The sequence below is a fragment of the Hyperolius riggenbachi genome, chromosome 2 (assembly GCF_040937935.1).
Source record: "Hyperolius riggenbachi isolate aHypRig1 chromosome 2, aHypRig1.pri, whole genome shotgun sequence".
Taxonomy (NCBI): domain Eukaryota; kingdom Metazoa; phylum Chordata; class Amphibia; order Anura; family Hyperoliidae; genus Hyperolius; species Hyperolius riggenbachi.
The window spans coordinates 303,845,452-303,861,126 of record NC_090647.1 but is presented as its reverse complement, the minus strand read 5'-3'; the positions used below and the strand labels follow the sequence as shown (position 1 = coordinate 303,861,126).

Sequence of the window (15,675 nt, the reverse complement as noted above, 5' to 3'; positions counted from 1 at the left end):
GAAATCCCTAGCGGAAAGTGCATTCTACAGTTAAATGGCAGTTGGCTGCCTGGCAATATTTTTCTGCTGATAGGATGGATCTGCTTTCTTTAAAAGTAAACCTGTCCAAATTCATTTAAAATGCCACTAGAAATGAGACGGGAAGACTGATTTAGGTCTGGCCAAAATATCATTAGTTTTGAATACTTGTCATCGGAGAAGAGCCAAAAGCTGTATACATACAGTATGTTAAAAAATAAACCACCCAGAACTGAGAAAATGCATCAGTCATTTAGGGGCCTATTTATAAAGAAGCGGCAGTCTGACTGTAGATTTCTGTTTCTTTGTCTCCGAATATCAATTTTAAAACAGCCATATTTGCAATGGGGTGATCTTCTTCTAGCCTTGATAACCGACTGCAATTATGCAAGGTAAACTGGAGTGGTCCCTCTTCCTAGGCCTACCTGGCCTGTTCCGCCGATGCACGGTCCGTCTGTGGGTCACCACTCCACAACAGTCAACAGATAAAATTGAAATGAAGGAGGCACTGCAAAGGTGTTTTATAAACTTGTGTTTATCTAGACGGATGCAGAATACTGCAATTACCCAAGTGCTAATGCATAACTCCATTCACTTGAATAGAGCATCATGTCGGAAGAGGTGATTGGCCATTCACCAGAAGATAGATGTCCGCATTGACTTCGGTTGGAGCAATGGATCTTGAAAGGAACACCCTTTTCCTCCATTCTGCCCTCATGAAGACTACAACATTCTCCAATTTCAAAGGGGGTAGACACTTGTGATGCATAGAGTGGTGATCCCACTGTTTTGCCCTTTTTCCGATAATTGTTGGAAATAAGTATTAGTCACCAGTCAGAAACCTGAATTCTACTGCACACAACATTTCAGCACCCAAAGCAGTGGACAGGGTCCTGAGGAGTTTCCTCACGTGTGGTTCATGCTGCGACCTGGCTTGAAAGGAGGAAGCATTGGAGTCACGTGAAGTGCAGCATGAACCGCAAGCAAGTGAACAGTCCTTGACCCTGTCCACTGCTTTAGGTGCTGAAGTGTGATGTGGGGGAACATTCAGGATTTCAATTTAATTCTCCCTAATTCGAACACCAACACTATTTACAAGGCAATGATCACCAACTTTGAATGTGGAAAGAAATCTACCGAGTTCTGTGGAGCAGAGTGGACAACATGGTATTCTTTTCAAACTTTAAAAAGTGGTGATCTGTGGCCTCATTGTAAGTCAGCTGTGACTATTCTGTTTTTGGCAAACAGCTGTTTACTACTTCTGTGTAATTACAGTAGGTGATGAAAGCACGGATCACGACAGTAAAACATAAATATATATTTCCCTTTAAAATTGTTAAAGACTTAAAATTAGTTTTAAAAGTGAAGAGAAAAGAAGTGATAATCTGTTGGTATATCACTACATCTTATCTAGACCTGCTACATGTCAGTTAGCTGCCTTCTAATCTGCTCCTGTACATTGAGAGCAACCCGAAACTACTGACAAATATTGATAGCAGGTGATAGCTAAACAGATCTGCAGAAGGCAGAGGAAAGATGACTGGAAAACACAGGCCTGTGCTATGGAGTATACTGTGTTTGCTATGCATGCTATCACGTGGAGTGGCTAGGAGGCAATTTGCACGCCTTCCTAGCCTTATTAACTTACTGAACTGCAATGATAGTTATGCCAATTATTCACAGTCCATGTCAAGAGTATTATTAATTTAGGAAAGTGTGTGACAGCCTTTTTGCAACAGTACCACTTCAATTCAGATATTTAATTACTTCAACTTTATCCGTCCTTCAATTTTTATCCATCCATTTATTCTATAGTGGGCATGAAAATGTTATGCTAGCTAGTGTATCTATCTGTATAGAAGAACTTCATTGTATATACGTAGACAGCAAAAGATCCAATAAATATACATGGTCCAAGGCTAAAGAACTAGAGAGTGCCTTATCTTTCTTCCTTTATGAGAAACTTAACAGCAGGATCAATTTGAGGCATTAACATACGTGACAGAAAATGTCCCCAAACACGCTGACTGTTTGTCCTTGAATTCTACATCACTCTGTGTGTTATATGTGCCAGGAAGACAGATGCTGAAAATAGGAAAAAAATCCTTAAGGGACCCAGCAGATGTTATAACACTCACCAGTGCTGCCCATATTTTCCAGTGTTAACCTCTCTTGGCAAGCGTGAAACGCCGAGTTGGTCTGCTGGAGCTCTTCTGGCCACAGAACTGCTTCCTCAGCTCATTTTTCAATTGACTGCTCCTCAGACTTGACACCTGGTTTTCTAGAATTGTAAATGTCATGTATACCTTTTCAAGAAAACAACATATCTATACTCAGCACTCATTCTGATTCTTCCAAACATAAATATCTGAAACAATAGTCATGGCACCTCTATACTAACTCATAGTATCTCTATGTAATGAGCATTTCCATAGTGCCTATCACAGTATCTAGTACAATAAGCTATGTTTTTAAAGTTTTTCAAACTATCCCCAACTTCATGCCTTTCTAGTCTACATAACAACAAAAGTTGTTTACGTGATTTCTTTAATGACTTACTGTACAAGATTTCTTTGCAAGCTTTCAAAATGTAGTTTCAACTTCAGGCATGTTACAGAACTGGATCAGAACCCTGCCATACGGTTCTGCTCCAGAAGATTACGATTATCACTATTGCCTTTTTTTTTAATCAAAACTGAGAAAGCCTGATACACCTGCATGCATTACTGTACTGTGCCAGGACCTTGAGATGTTCCTGATGTGGGCAGTAAAGGAAAGTGCAGAGTCAGAGGTGACACCAAGATCGGCATGCTCTTTTTGTTACTTGTAATGTTCTTCTTTATCAATTTATATTCTGCCGTCTCCAACTTCTGTCCACTTCAAGCACTTCTGCCCAAGTGATGCAAGGTTCTGCCCGTATTTATAGATGCAGCTGGATGTTATGGCTGAGTTATGTCAGTAATAGCGGGGATTTTCAAAAAGTCCTCTTTAGTTTATTATAATTTCTAGGCATCACTGGCATTTCTTAGCTGCATCAACCTATCACATCATCCAGTTACCTCTGTACATGGTGAAGGGGCTGGTTGGATTACATAAATTGAATGGAAGAGCTTGAAGGAGACAGGTGCTTGAGAAATGTTTTCAGTCAAAGTAGAAAAAGATTACAAGAGACATGAAAGAGATACTAGAGGATGCTGACTTCATAGCTAGATTTGACAATCAAGTTAACAGAACACTTCTAGAGAAATTGGTGCAGTACCACTCTGCAATCAACATATGAAAATTTGGTAGATCAAGATGGGGTCCCAGAGTATTTACATTTACTACTGGCAAATGTGTAAGTAGCCTAAGTGGGACCCCTGCACTTTTTAGCTGGGGTGAGTGTGTTATTGGATTGGTATGTTATCGGGGCAGTCAAATAGCATCATATTACCAAGTACACAATATGAACAGGAGGTGTTCCAAGAGCTCTTGTACTTACTGCTGCCTTCACTGCCCTCCTTACAAGGTACCCCATCCATTGCTCATCGGCATTGTGAGCTGGTGAATAGAACACAGAAGGACCCACATGATCAGGTCTCTCTCTGCTCATTTCCAGCTGCTATAGATAGTGTTGATTGGCATTTTCTTCTTTTATTTAAACTGATCATAATCAGAACATTGAGATCATCTGCCCTGTGGTAGCTGAAAGGCTTTAGACAAGTAGTGCTGACTGTTCACACACTTAAGATTTGTTAATTTCATTTAAACAAAATTGGTAAGAACCAACCCTGGGTGATACTTGCCTCGGGAGGGGGAAGCCTCTGGATCCTAATGAGGCTATCCCCCATCCTCCTCCATCCCGGAGATCCAGTGCTGAAGCCCCTGAATGGTGGCCATGTAAATATTTACCTACTGTGATCCAGCACATATGCAGTAGTGGCTTTCAAATCAGGCTCAGGCAGAAATAACCAAGCCCAATCAAGTCCGCTCTACTGCGCATGCATGAGTCTGTGCCTGCTCAGTGGAGCAGGCCCAATCCAACTTGGCTATTTCCACCTGAGCCCTTCGGAAAGCCGCTACTGTGCCTGCACTAGAACCGGGAAGGGTAAATATTTCAGGTGCTATGGTGCATAAGGAGGAAATGGTCTCACATTTTTTGTAGACCGAACCCTTTACTTCAAATAACCCCAGTTCTAATAAGCACTCATAGCTTTCACTTTCACATAAATATCATCAACAGGTATGTTATATACAGTAAGTCAAACGCGTTTCACGTTTATTGGTCCTTTAAGAGCGAATCTTGATGAAATCACATTTACTATGCATTGTTCTACAGAGTGCACACAATTTATTATTGCTAATGTATTATTGATTCATGCCTCTCTGGAACAATACATTTCTGATAAAATAGTTCCTGGTATTATTATTATATGACTGAGTTAATTAAAATTTGAATGGTTTCTATCGTACAGAACACATTACATAACATTAATGATGGATGAGAACAGTAAAACACTGTTCATTTTGTTTACTTTTCACTTAGAGGTCATTTGAAGTGGACCTGTCATGTTGAATAAAAAATATCCACCCTCCTACTACAGTCTCTAAATTTAGTACAGCAACTAGATAAGACTCATTAATTTGTAAATCCTCCCCGAAAGCACACTCTGGTGCATTTAGCAGCAACTCAACTGTGTTTCCTATATAGTGCAATGCAAGGTAGCTTATAAACTCTGTGTTACTGAATATTCATTGCTATGTCAACATGTATTAACGGAGTAGTTTGTCGCTGATTCAATTCAGGTTAAAGTCATTAAGAATATCACTTATTTGGCCTGGTTTGATTGGAACTGAATACCAGTGAAGACTGAGGAAAATGTGGGGACTAAGAAGGAATGGGTGGGGGGCATTAGGTGTTGGAGAAGAACTGATGCTTTTTGTTGTTGCGGGGAGATGTTATTATACTTGTAGGGTATTTAGAAATGACTGTAGCCAGGGTCTGTGTCAAGCAGGGACTGTGGTATTAGGGTAGAGCTGTGATGCAGAGAACTCACTATCATTAATCTTTTCTGATGTCAGTGGTGGTCCTTGTACAATAGTTGCACATGCAGTTTATTGCAACAAACATTTGACAGCATTGCTATTAGTCTTTACATTGTAGCCAGACTACTGTAAACTGTTCTTCTTCTTCTTTTTCTTTTTTATCATCATCCTTCCTGTTTTTTTCTATAAGTGCAGAATTTTCTAGAAGGGAAATTATTATTATTATTATTATTGTATTTTGTTCATCACTTGTCACATCACTTGCAAATTTGCAAAAATGCAAATTGCTTGTCCGAAATGGCCGGCACTTTCGTGAGAGTTTTAAAAAGGGAGGTTTTGCCCAATTTGCTCTGAGACCGAACTTGAGAACGCTAACCACTACACCGTGCTGCCCTAGTATGCCTCTCAGTGAAACAATACATGGGAACATAGTGCAAGAATTTTAGGATAACGCTCTTCAATGTAAAATTACAAGGAATTTGTTGATTTCACCATTGATAATATATGATGTTATTAAAACATTTAGAGACTCTGGAGAAATATCTTTTGTGCAAGGCACAAAACCAAATGTTATCGTCTTGATCTCGGGGACCGGGGCCTTGAGCCAGCAGTGCACTAAACATACTTTTTTAGTGGAAATCATGGCATGGATAAGGAACATTTGTGAAAACCATTTTAGTAGTGTAGTGTCTACAGTGTCTAGTAGTGTCAGTGACTACAGATTGTTATTGCATTCCCACACTCTAGTTAAAGCTCTACCATGCACAGAGGAAACAAAATAAAACATAATCCAGAAACACTGCCAACGGGTTCAAAGAATATGTCCAGTGGTCTGAAATTATTTTAAGAAATCATGGTCATTAGTGGCATCCTCCAGACTAAAGTGAAGTAGGACCATTGGGCTTGTAATCAGAGCACAGTATAAACACCAGTATCTGGCAGCTTACAAAAGTGGGAAGACACCACTAATGCTGAACATACATAAGGTAATGAAGCAACATAGTCTGCCATCCAGACATAATTTTCAAGGATAACTTTGCTTATTTCAGCAAGACGATGCTAAACCACATGCTTGTATTATCAGCTTACACAGTAAGGCCTCTTTTACACTATGTGATGGAAAACGAATGCATTTTGAGTTTCCATAGCAGTGCATTTTGAAAAAGCTTTTGGTTAAAAAATGTGTATAGTATGAACTGAGCCATAGGGAAACATGGGCATTACTTCGAAAACCAGTTGTCCTTTAAAGGAGTTGTCAGCCATAAAATGCTGCCCCCTGATATACGTATCCGGGGCTTTCTCCAGCCCTTTCCAGCTGACATGTCCCACACCACATCTCCACTCGCAGCCACCAACCTGTGGTCCCCGTTGGTGCAGAGGCTGACCTCGAGGTCGTCCTTACGGCACCTTCGTGAGCGCGGCTGTCAATCAAGCCGACATTTTCTGCGGTGTAATGCACAGGTGCAGAACTATTGCGCCTGCACAGTACACCGCGGACAATGTGGGCTTGATTGACAGCAGCTCTCGCGCAGGCACACTAGGGTAGGTCGGCCTCTACACTGGCAGGGACCCCGGGCCGGCGGCTGCAAGTGGAGATGTGGCGTGGGACATGTCGGTTGCAAGGGCCTGGAGGAAGCCCCGGGTAAGTATATCAGGGCAGCATTTTATGGCTGACAACTCCTTTAAGTTATAACTGAGAGCAACTGATATAGTGTAAAAGTGGTGTTTCTCCCTCTTTACAATGTGTGATTTATGGTGCTCCCTCTCTATATTTCCTCTCTTGGAAAGTGCTACAGCGGACCTAAAGTGCGTATCAGTACTTGCTGAAGCTACCTCCCAGTCTCTCCAGCTGATGGGATTCCTCCTTACTAAGCCTTCTGAAAATACCAACTTTGCTGATTCACATTACAAGAGCTTTTTAAATGCTATAGATTTTAAAAGCTCTTGCTAATGCAATGCTAAGGGGGGATTTTTACAAAATCACATTGCTCCAGTGTATACACACACATAGGATAACATTGGCAAGAGCTTTTAAAATCACAAAGTGCTTAGAAAAGCTCTTATTTTGTGAATCAGCCCTTAGTCTTGCTCGGGCCATGTGAAAGCCACACCATATTAAGGCTGTATAGCCTAAGATATGGTGGCAGATGTCCTAGCAGCTGGAGTGGCTGGAAGGTCACTATATTTGATTACTGTCCAGCACACACAATGGTAGGGTGGGGGAAGTTAGGTACTCTTCAGAAGTGGCCACACGGGCAAGACAGTGTTGGTGCTGCAGATGCAGGGAGGGGCACTGTAGGATCAGAGGGGAGATGCTGAGGAAACAGGCTTGAGTTGCAGAGTTTCAAAGGAGCAGCAGAACACTTAGAATATGGCAGTAGTGGCGGGGTCAACAAAAAGATCTGGCGCTGGACCTAATGTACACAGGAGAAGGACAGTGGTAAAAAGAGTGGCCATGGGGTTCAGCGGAGACCAAGTGTCAGCAAATTCCATGGGCAGGGTTGCATCTGTCAGGATACGGGAAGAAGATGAGGACCCAGTAAAAGCAACAGGAGGAGAGGCTTGCTTGGACTACACTGAGTATGTCACACATGCTCAGCTCAGTCACCTGCAGAAAAAAAACATTCTAAGCATGCTAATTTGTATGCTGTGTGCTCAGAGTGCCTGGCCTGACTCCTTTGAACACAATGATGGTCTTCTAGATGTGAACACAAGCATCACAAACTGACATATAATGTTAGATGGGGTTGAAAAAAAAATAGATAATTATGCCTGTCATCAATAATTATATGTATGCATGTTTACGAAGAGGAAGCATTATTATTTATGTAGCCCCAACATCTTCTGCAGCGCTTCACAGAGTATATAGTTTTGTCCTTTAACTGTCCCTCAGAGTCATATGTATATTGTAGTCTAGGATCAATTTAGGGGGAAATAACTTATCTGTATGTTTTTGGCATGTGAGAGGAAACGAGAATGCCAAGAGGAAATCCATGCACATACTGGGAAAACATACAAACTTGGTGCAGATAGTGCCCTGGCTGGGATTCAAACTGGAGACTCAGCGCTGCAAGGCAAAAGTGCTATCCACTATACCACCTTACTAACCAGTAAATTGACACACCTACATGGCAATTGTTGCGGCATTTGTGCCAGAAGAAAAATCTAGTATTAACTACTTCCTGACCGCGTCTGGCCGACGGGTGGCCCGTGGCGGCAGCCCAAGGACCGCCTAATCTCGGTCGGCGTAAAGTCCTGGGGCTCTGTTTTGCAGGAGATCACTTGCAGGCTGGGCGCGCATCTCCTGCTTGGGGGGCAGAGCTCCACTCCGCCTTCAGTCTCCGAGCGGCGATTGCCCCTCGGGAGACTGTTAGGCGGCGAAACCGCCGTCTAATTAGGGTGTACAGCGATCTACAGCAGCGCTGTACTGGGGACAGCCGTGTGACAGGTCCACTTTAACAGATGGAGTACTTTTCCTCCAGCATGCACACTTCTGTAGGCATAATCATGTTACCACAGTCCCTGGAAAGTGAAAGTAAAGCTAGCTAGCTTCAATACTACTTTTGCATCGCTATGTGTATTATGTTTATGGTGTTCACTGCAGACACAGCTGGCTGTAATGTAAAATCAAATAAAGTCAGGAAGGCCAGCAGAGTGCAGAGAGGAGGGTTTGGTGTGCCCTATACCTGGGGACCGGGGGTTGGATGGGACTTGTTTGAGAAAATCCATGATGAGAGAGTAGAGCAGAATTTTTGGAAAGGCCCCAAAGGCCAGGCCTTGGGTGGCTGCAACACAAAGACGGCACCTGAACATGAAAGAGGGGTTGCTACATATGAAAGAGTAGGCTGAGAATGGGGAGCAACACATAAAAAAGGGAAAATGATGCTGAATGAAACAATGGGGCTGATACATGGTTGATACACATGGAAGAGGGGCTGCACATGGAGTGGGAGGGACGCAGCTGCACAAGAAAGGGGAGACACAACATACTTGGCCTAGGGGCACAAAAAGTGTAAATCTGGCCTTGTTAGAGAGTAAAAAAAGGTGTATTCCCAACACCTCTTCATAGAAGAGTATCTTTCTATCATTCAGCTCCTCAGGTTATACCCATAGCAATTCATATGGTATTCTGCCAGCTCTATATGAATATCTGAAACAAATCAAACAGTACTGTCAAAGGAAATAACCATTATACCTTTATTAGCCTGCAGGAATCGACATGCTAATTATTTGCTCTGTGTTCATATATACTATAATGACTCTGGGTGACAACAACTGCTGCAAACTTTATGTTTTGCCAGTTGTCAGAAACACGCAATAAACTTTCCATATAGACATCCATCTGTGTGTGGCCTAAAAGAGTGGCACATAAAAGAGAATAACAAGCGCTAATCTAAAATTTAACTATCCCGAACAGAACTTTATTTCTTTGGTGGCAGGCAAAAACAAATAAAAACAAATGCAGTGTTAAATATAGTAGTATACACTCTGGGATGGAACACAAAAAATAAGTTGAACAACACTAATATATATAATTTGTGGCTCAAGTCATTAAAAGTAGCCTATTAAAAATACATGACTTCTGTGCCAGACTCCTCATATTTAATTCTCTTTCATCATCAACTCACAATTGTTTCCTTCATTGGTAGGCAATTTGCCTGGCGAAGGAAAGAAAAAAATAAATAAAATAAACTCTAACAGCAGATTCCTGCCCTAGGTAAACAAAGAAAATTAATTATCTGAAGAGATGTCACTGCGCACAAATGCTCCCCTGTTAGTTTCAGGCACTTTAACGAAGTTTCTGAAAGTTAAGTTGGGACTGTTATGAAACAGAATCTCATAAACAGCATAACTTAAAAAGTTTGTGCCTGGCAAATGTTTACTGAAAACTGTAACCTCTCTTTTAAACATAAAAAAAGAGTTTTCTTTTATAAAGAACAGATAAAACGTAGAAACTGGGTTTTGTTGCTTTCCGGTCTCCATTGCAAAGAAGCATACGGTAGATAAATATTTTATGTAATGGAAGGAACGGTAACAGGGCCACACACCTATAGAGGGAAACCAGATTGACCATCAGATAGATCCCTCTCTGATCGGATCTGATCAGAGAGGGATCTTTAGGCTGCCTACACACTGTACACTGATTTTCAATTAATTTCAGCAGCATGAAATCAATGTAAAATCTGTGGGCCTGCCCTGGCCACCCAGATCTCCCCCAACTGTACTCCCCCCCCCCCCCACAGCTGAGCGCTCACCTGTCCCCCTGCTGCGTTTCCTCCATGGTCCAGTGGTTTACTTCATGCCTCAGGTCTCCTCCTCCCTGTGTCTTCTCTCCCTGTCACGTAACACAAGCTGAAGTGCAAACACTAGAGGCCGTTTGTGTATGCTGCTGGACTTCTAGTGTTTGAACTTCAGCTTGTGTCACATGACGAGAAGGGAAGAAGACAAAGGGAGTAGGAGACCGGCAGCATCCATCGAATCCCCGGACAGGGGAGGACACGCACCAGCGGTAAAGGTGAGAGTACTGCCACCACTTTGCTTCAGTCGACACCAAATCGAACGCCACTAGTTACATGCTTAGTAAATGCTTACACAGCTATTAAATAATATTCAAACATTATTTGCACATTGTAGTTTTATAGCAAGGTTTGGTAGTCATTTGCAAGATTCTCGTCAGAGTTTTCATCATAGCGTGCCATTCAACAATTCACAGTCTTCATATTTCTTGACTCTCCTGCAATGGGTGTTCTAAGGATAGCTACTTTCACTATGCATCTAATCACACTATCACTGAGTGTTACTATGTGTTGCTTGTGTTGCTCTTAAAGCAACATAATAGTCCTTTTCATAGCAGTATGGTGCAGAGCGGACGCCTTTCAAACATATCCACTATCCGCAAAGTTATATGCAATGGCATATACTGGTGCTGTGCACTGGCTGTAACAGAAGCAAGAGTGTCTTCATTTAAAACTCTGGATGTGTTCTGCACCTTGTGCTGTGGATTACAATAAAATGCATCATTATACACTAATGGGCACTAAAGAGTCCCATCATGCATAAATGATGATACAAATCGCTGCATGCAACATCTGCTATGCATGTTAAAGGCCCTCTCTAGGGTAGAAGTACAGGTAGTCCAGAGAGGATGTTGTGCCACTTTCAAAACGTCCTTCTGTACGGTCACTGTCCTGTACATAAGCCTTTTATCTTTAAAATGTAAGAGCTGTTGACACTTTACAGTGTCTCTACAGACAATGTAGCAAGTGGTAGAACTACCTGTTTTCTGTGTACACATATACACTATACAGGATACTGATATATGAGCTCATCTATACAAGTCACATAGACAGACAGATGGAGATTTCAGCTACACGATCAGCTTTCTTAGCCACAAATTGTCTAACTCGTTTCACCCTTTATTAGAAAACTTTGAGCACACCATGTACTTTCTTTCATTTTGTCCAATTTTCTGCTAAATTTTAAATTGGCCTGTCTTTTTTATATTGTAGTCCAGTGATTCATGACCTCCCTCTTCCACCTTTAGATCGGGATGGCATTTGTAAAGGGTACAAAACTCTCCAAAAATCAGTGTCCTTGACTGATTAAGGATCGTGGAATGATTTGTCCTTTTATACGGTGCCTTAGCGAGCAGTGTCACAGCAAGAGGAGAAAATGACATTTTTAAGGTGCCATACCTGTTACTTTCTGCAATGCAAAGAAATATTAAATCCTCCCAGGATCTCATTTGTACCAGTTAAACTGAAAATTACCAGGGTGTTTGTTATTCTCTGATCTAATATATCCAGGCAGATTTACTTAGGAGAAAACACATAGCAAATAGGATTAACTGCTCAAGATATCTGTAGGGCATTTTTAATGTTTATTAAATGATAATTGGTTCTCGTTAACATATATGACATTTATGAATTTTTAAACAGGTCATATGCAATGTTGGTTGCGCAAATGTGCCATGCAGAAACCTAGCTATGAATCTGTATGTGTATTTGGAGCCAGGGTAGATGCCTCTAAAATACAAGATCAAGTGCACATAGCTAGTTGCTGGCATTGTTGGTGGCAAGTACCATAAATAATACAAATGGATTGTTTTAAGCCCGCAAGCTGTCCACGGCAAAGTTATTTAAAATGTTGAAATGAGAACCACAAGCAAATCACACCTTTTTAGTATAGTATACTATAAGCTATCATAAAGGTGCTTATTTTGGCCTGCATTCTCTTTTAAGGTGCGCAGTTTGAAATAACAACTAATCACAATACGTGACACTTTTTTTTCCAACGACTTGACTGCAACACAATTGTTCTGTTACCTACTGCAGACTGTGTGAGCTGAATAAGGAGATGCTGAAGTTCTTAACTTTGATACAAACTCTTTTGAAATTCACAAAGAAAACTTGTAATAAGTGTGACACTGTGTTCATCTTAAGTAACATGTGACTTTACTCACTATGGGACTGATTCATTACTGTCAAGTGAGGCTGTCGTATCCTGCACATTAGGGGCTTGATTCACTAAAGTTTTTCGCATGCAAACGCCAGGTTTTTAGCAAAATTGCAGCCATTTTCGCGTGAAATGCGAATTTTCGTGCGAAAACGGGCGCAATTTCGCACAAAAAATCACGTTACGCTAGCACGACCATGATAATATTTATCACGGCTTAGTGAATCAAGCCCTAGGTATCATGGGTTACCACACCACACTTGATGCCTAGGTCATTATTGCTAATTTAACTACTTGAGTACCCTAGACTTACAACCCCCTTGTGACCAGGCTATTATTTACAATTAAGGCCACTGCAGCTTTAAGGCCTCGCTGCAGGGCCGTACAACTCAGCACACAAGTGATTCCAGCCCCCCCCCCCCCCCCATGTTTTCTGCCCACCAACAGAGCTATCTGCTCTGATTTTGTTTAGTTTTTTTAAATAAAAATGCCTATTTTTTTTTTTCAAATTTCCGCCATCCCTCCAATCAGTGCGATCGTCTGTCATAGGCTTTAGCCTATGACAGCGAATCACTTCCCTGCCTCCAGAGGGGGCAGCCGTGTCAAACGGCTGTCCCCAGTACAGTGCTGCCGTAGATCGCAGTGCTGTACGGTGTAAATAGACGACGGTTTCGCTGTCCAACAGCCCCTAGCGGCAATCGCCGCTGGGAGACTGATGGTGGAGGAAAGCTCCGTCATTCAATCGGGGATGCGCGCTCATCAGCGCGCACGATCCCCAGCAAAACAAGCCCCCAGGACTGCACGCCAATTGGCGTTAGGCGGTTCTGGGGCTGCCGCCAATTGGCGTGAGCCGGTCGTTTAGTAGTGAAGATATAGCACATGTGTAAGCTAGTGTTGTAGCACTTATCACACTTCCGGCACTAAGCTCTGCCAAATATTTAATTGACATCATCACTGGACACTAAAAGCCGATAGACAGAGGCAGCAGCAACAGCACAGCAGCACATTGTTTTCTGTGCACCACTAAAGAGGCTTTTGCCAGGGTTCCAGATTTCAGCACATCAAGAGGAATTGGAGAAGAGCAGCAGTGGTGGTGCCAGGAGATCCTGGCTTGTAGTGGCGGATGTTTAGTGAGTGCCAAGAAGCTTTGTGACTCTAGCGGCGACAGACATTGATTGGGCGTGGCAGATCTCATGGAAGAGTAATAGTACTGAAAGACAGCTCCACAGTACAAAACCTCGCTTCTCATCATTTGGCAGCTATAGTCAATGCTCAGGTGAACAGCTACACTCGGACATCACTCACCCCGCAATTGAATTTGCCGGTAAATTCTGAGTGATGTCATGTGATAAGAAGCTCACAAGCTACAAGCTTCTTAATACCATGAATTGCATATGGCTCACTGATTCTCACTAGACAGCTTTTTCAAAATATAAAAATGATTTCTTTCCTAGGTAATACCAATGACATATCTATGTCAAATGCAGCTATACAACTATAGCACACATTCAAAGCTGATTCAAAATGGCAGCTGCTATTGTGTGTGCAAGTCTACTTTACAATGCACTTATTTTTTAAATGGTAATTTACCATTTACATTTAGTGTATGGCTGCAGTCTATCTCTAACATCAGCGATGTGTAGTTCTTCAAACTCCACTTCCTACTGTGTAAGGTATCATTTATAGGGTCACCAATAATTGAAAATGATGGTGCGAAAGATCTCATTTCATTACATTTAATGAAAATGTCCCCGTTCAGCCAAGGCCTCAATAGATATAGATGGGGAACAGTGTTGCTGCTCATTCATAGAGAGGGTGAAGTATGAAATAAGCTACACGCCGGCTGAACAATGCAGAGGTAGAACGGTTTTGTAAGGTTGAGCTGATAGACAGCAGTTTGGATGGCTTTGTCTATCATGTCTCTGACCTCAGCCGTTATGAGCAATGTAGTTGTAGAAGCAGAAAGTAGGATCAGCCTCTTGAATCTACAGCCGGGAGATGTAAAGATGCATCTGAATATACCAGCCAGAGGTGATGTTATGCAGAAAAATTGGCGTTTTAAGTCTCTGCGAGGGAAAAAAAAACAAAGGTAATGTATTTTTCTTCAGGTTGCAAGCACGGTAATGGCAGATAATTAAACATACTCAAGATCCCTCAGGGATGTGCGTGTTACTAAATGTTGTTTCAGACAGCTAACACGCTCCTTGCAAATAAACACTTGCTAAATTCAATAGATGATTCCTCTGTAAGAAAAAACACATTTATATTCATTGCAAGGCATGATAAAAGGCCAATAACACAATACTATGCTTATAATGCGCTGTGCAGAACGCATTTCAAATCTCAGAGGTCCCCTATTTGTACGTGTTGTTATTTTAAAGATATTTTTACTGTGTACCCAAAGGTTTTGCCTGAGTATAACCAAAATGGATATCACAAAACTGTAAGGCTTATTATCTGTATCTAATGTACAGTCATTCAGCATTAATGTTTGCCAAGGAATTATGCAGTGTGCTCATTCCTATAATCCACCAGCGTGTATTTGCTAAAAGTCTGAAGATGATCATTCTCACGGAGGATGATTGCTTTTTCTGCTGTAATGATGCTGTTTATTTTTAGTCCTTTTCTTTTCTTATTATTAACAGTGTAGAGTATATGGTCATTAAAGCAAAAAAAAGTATTGTTTTATGGTCTTTTGTTGCAGAGTAATTTATTCCAATTTTGTTTACACTCCGCAGACCATGGTTGGATAACCAGACGGTCATTGGGGTTTGCAAACAGAGAGCAACAAAGAAAAGGGATAGAAGCCAGTCAGTGTCAAACTCCAGCAAAAGTTTGTTTAAGCAGAGTAAATGGAGGGGGAAAATGTTTAGCAGGCGGCAAAGATATTCTAAAAATGTGTAATGTAAAGTAAAAAAACAAAAAAAGGCACCAAAATATAACATTAAGCTGAATTTTGTATATTAAAGACATTTCCCCCTTCTCTGCCCCTGGATGGTTTGTGTGTCCTGGCCTGCATTTTAGTGCTCTTTCCCAAGGGAGTACTACAGCGTCTGATGTACTGACAAAAATAAAATCTCCTAGGATGACCTTATCATTTCTAGACCTGTCAATCAAGCATTCTGTCTAATAAATTTGCAGGCATTGCTTCTTTTACATGATTTTTGGTGGAGGTTG

General features: G+C 41.5%; 1 long non-coding RNA gene across 1 annotated transcript in view; it reads right to left on the bottom strand.

The window, feature by feature from the left end:
* Positions 1 to 11,795, bottom strand: part of LOC137544368 (uncharacterized) — a 111,317-nt gene extending 99,522 nt beyond the window's left edge. The window contains exons 1-2 of the long non-coding RNA XR_011025834.1: positions 11,739 to 11,795; positions 2,157 to 2,299 (exon numbers count right to left, since the gene is read on the bottom strand). This is a non-coding gene — a long non-coding RNA (uncharacterized lncRNA). The remainder of the gene's footprint in view (positions 1 to 2,156; positions 2,300 to 11,738) is intronic.
* Between the last annotated feature and the right edge of the window lie 3,880 nt (positions 11,796 to 15,675).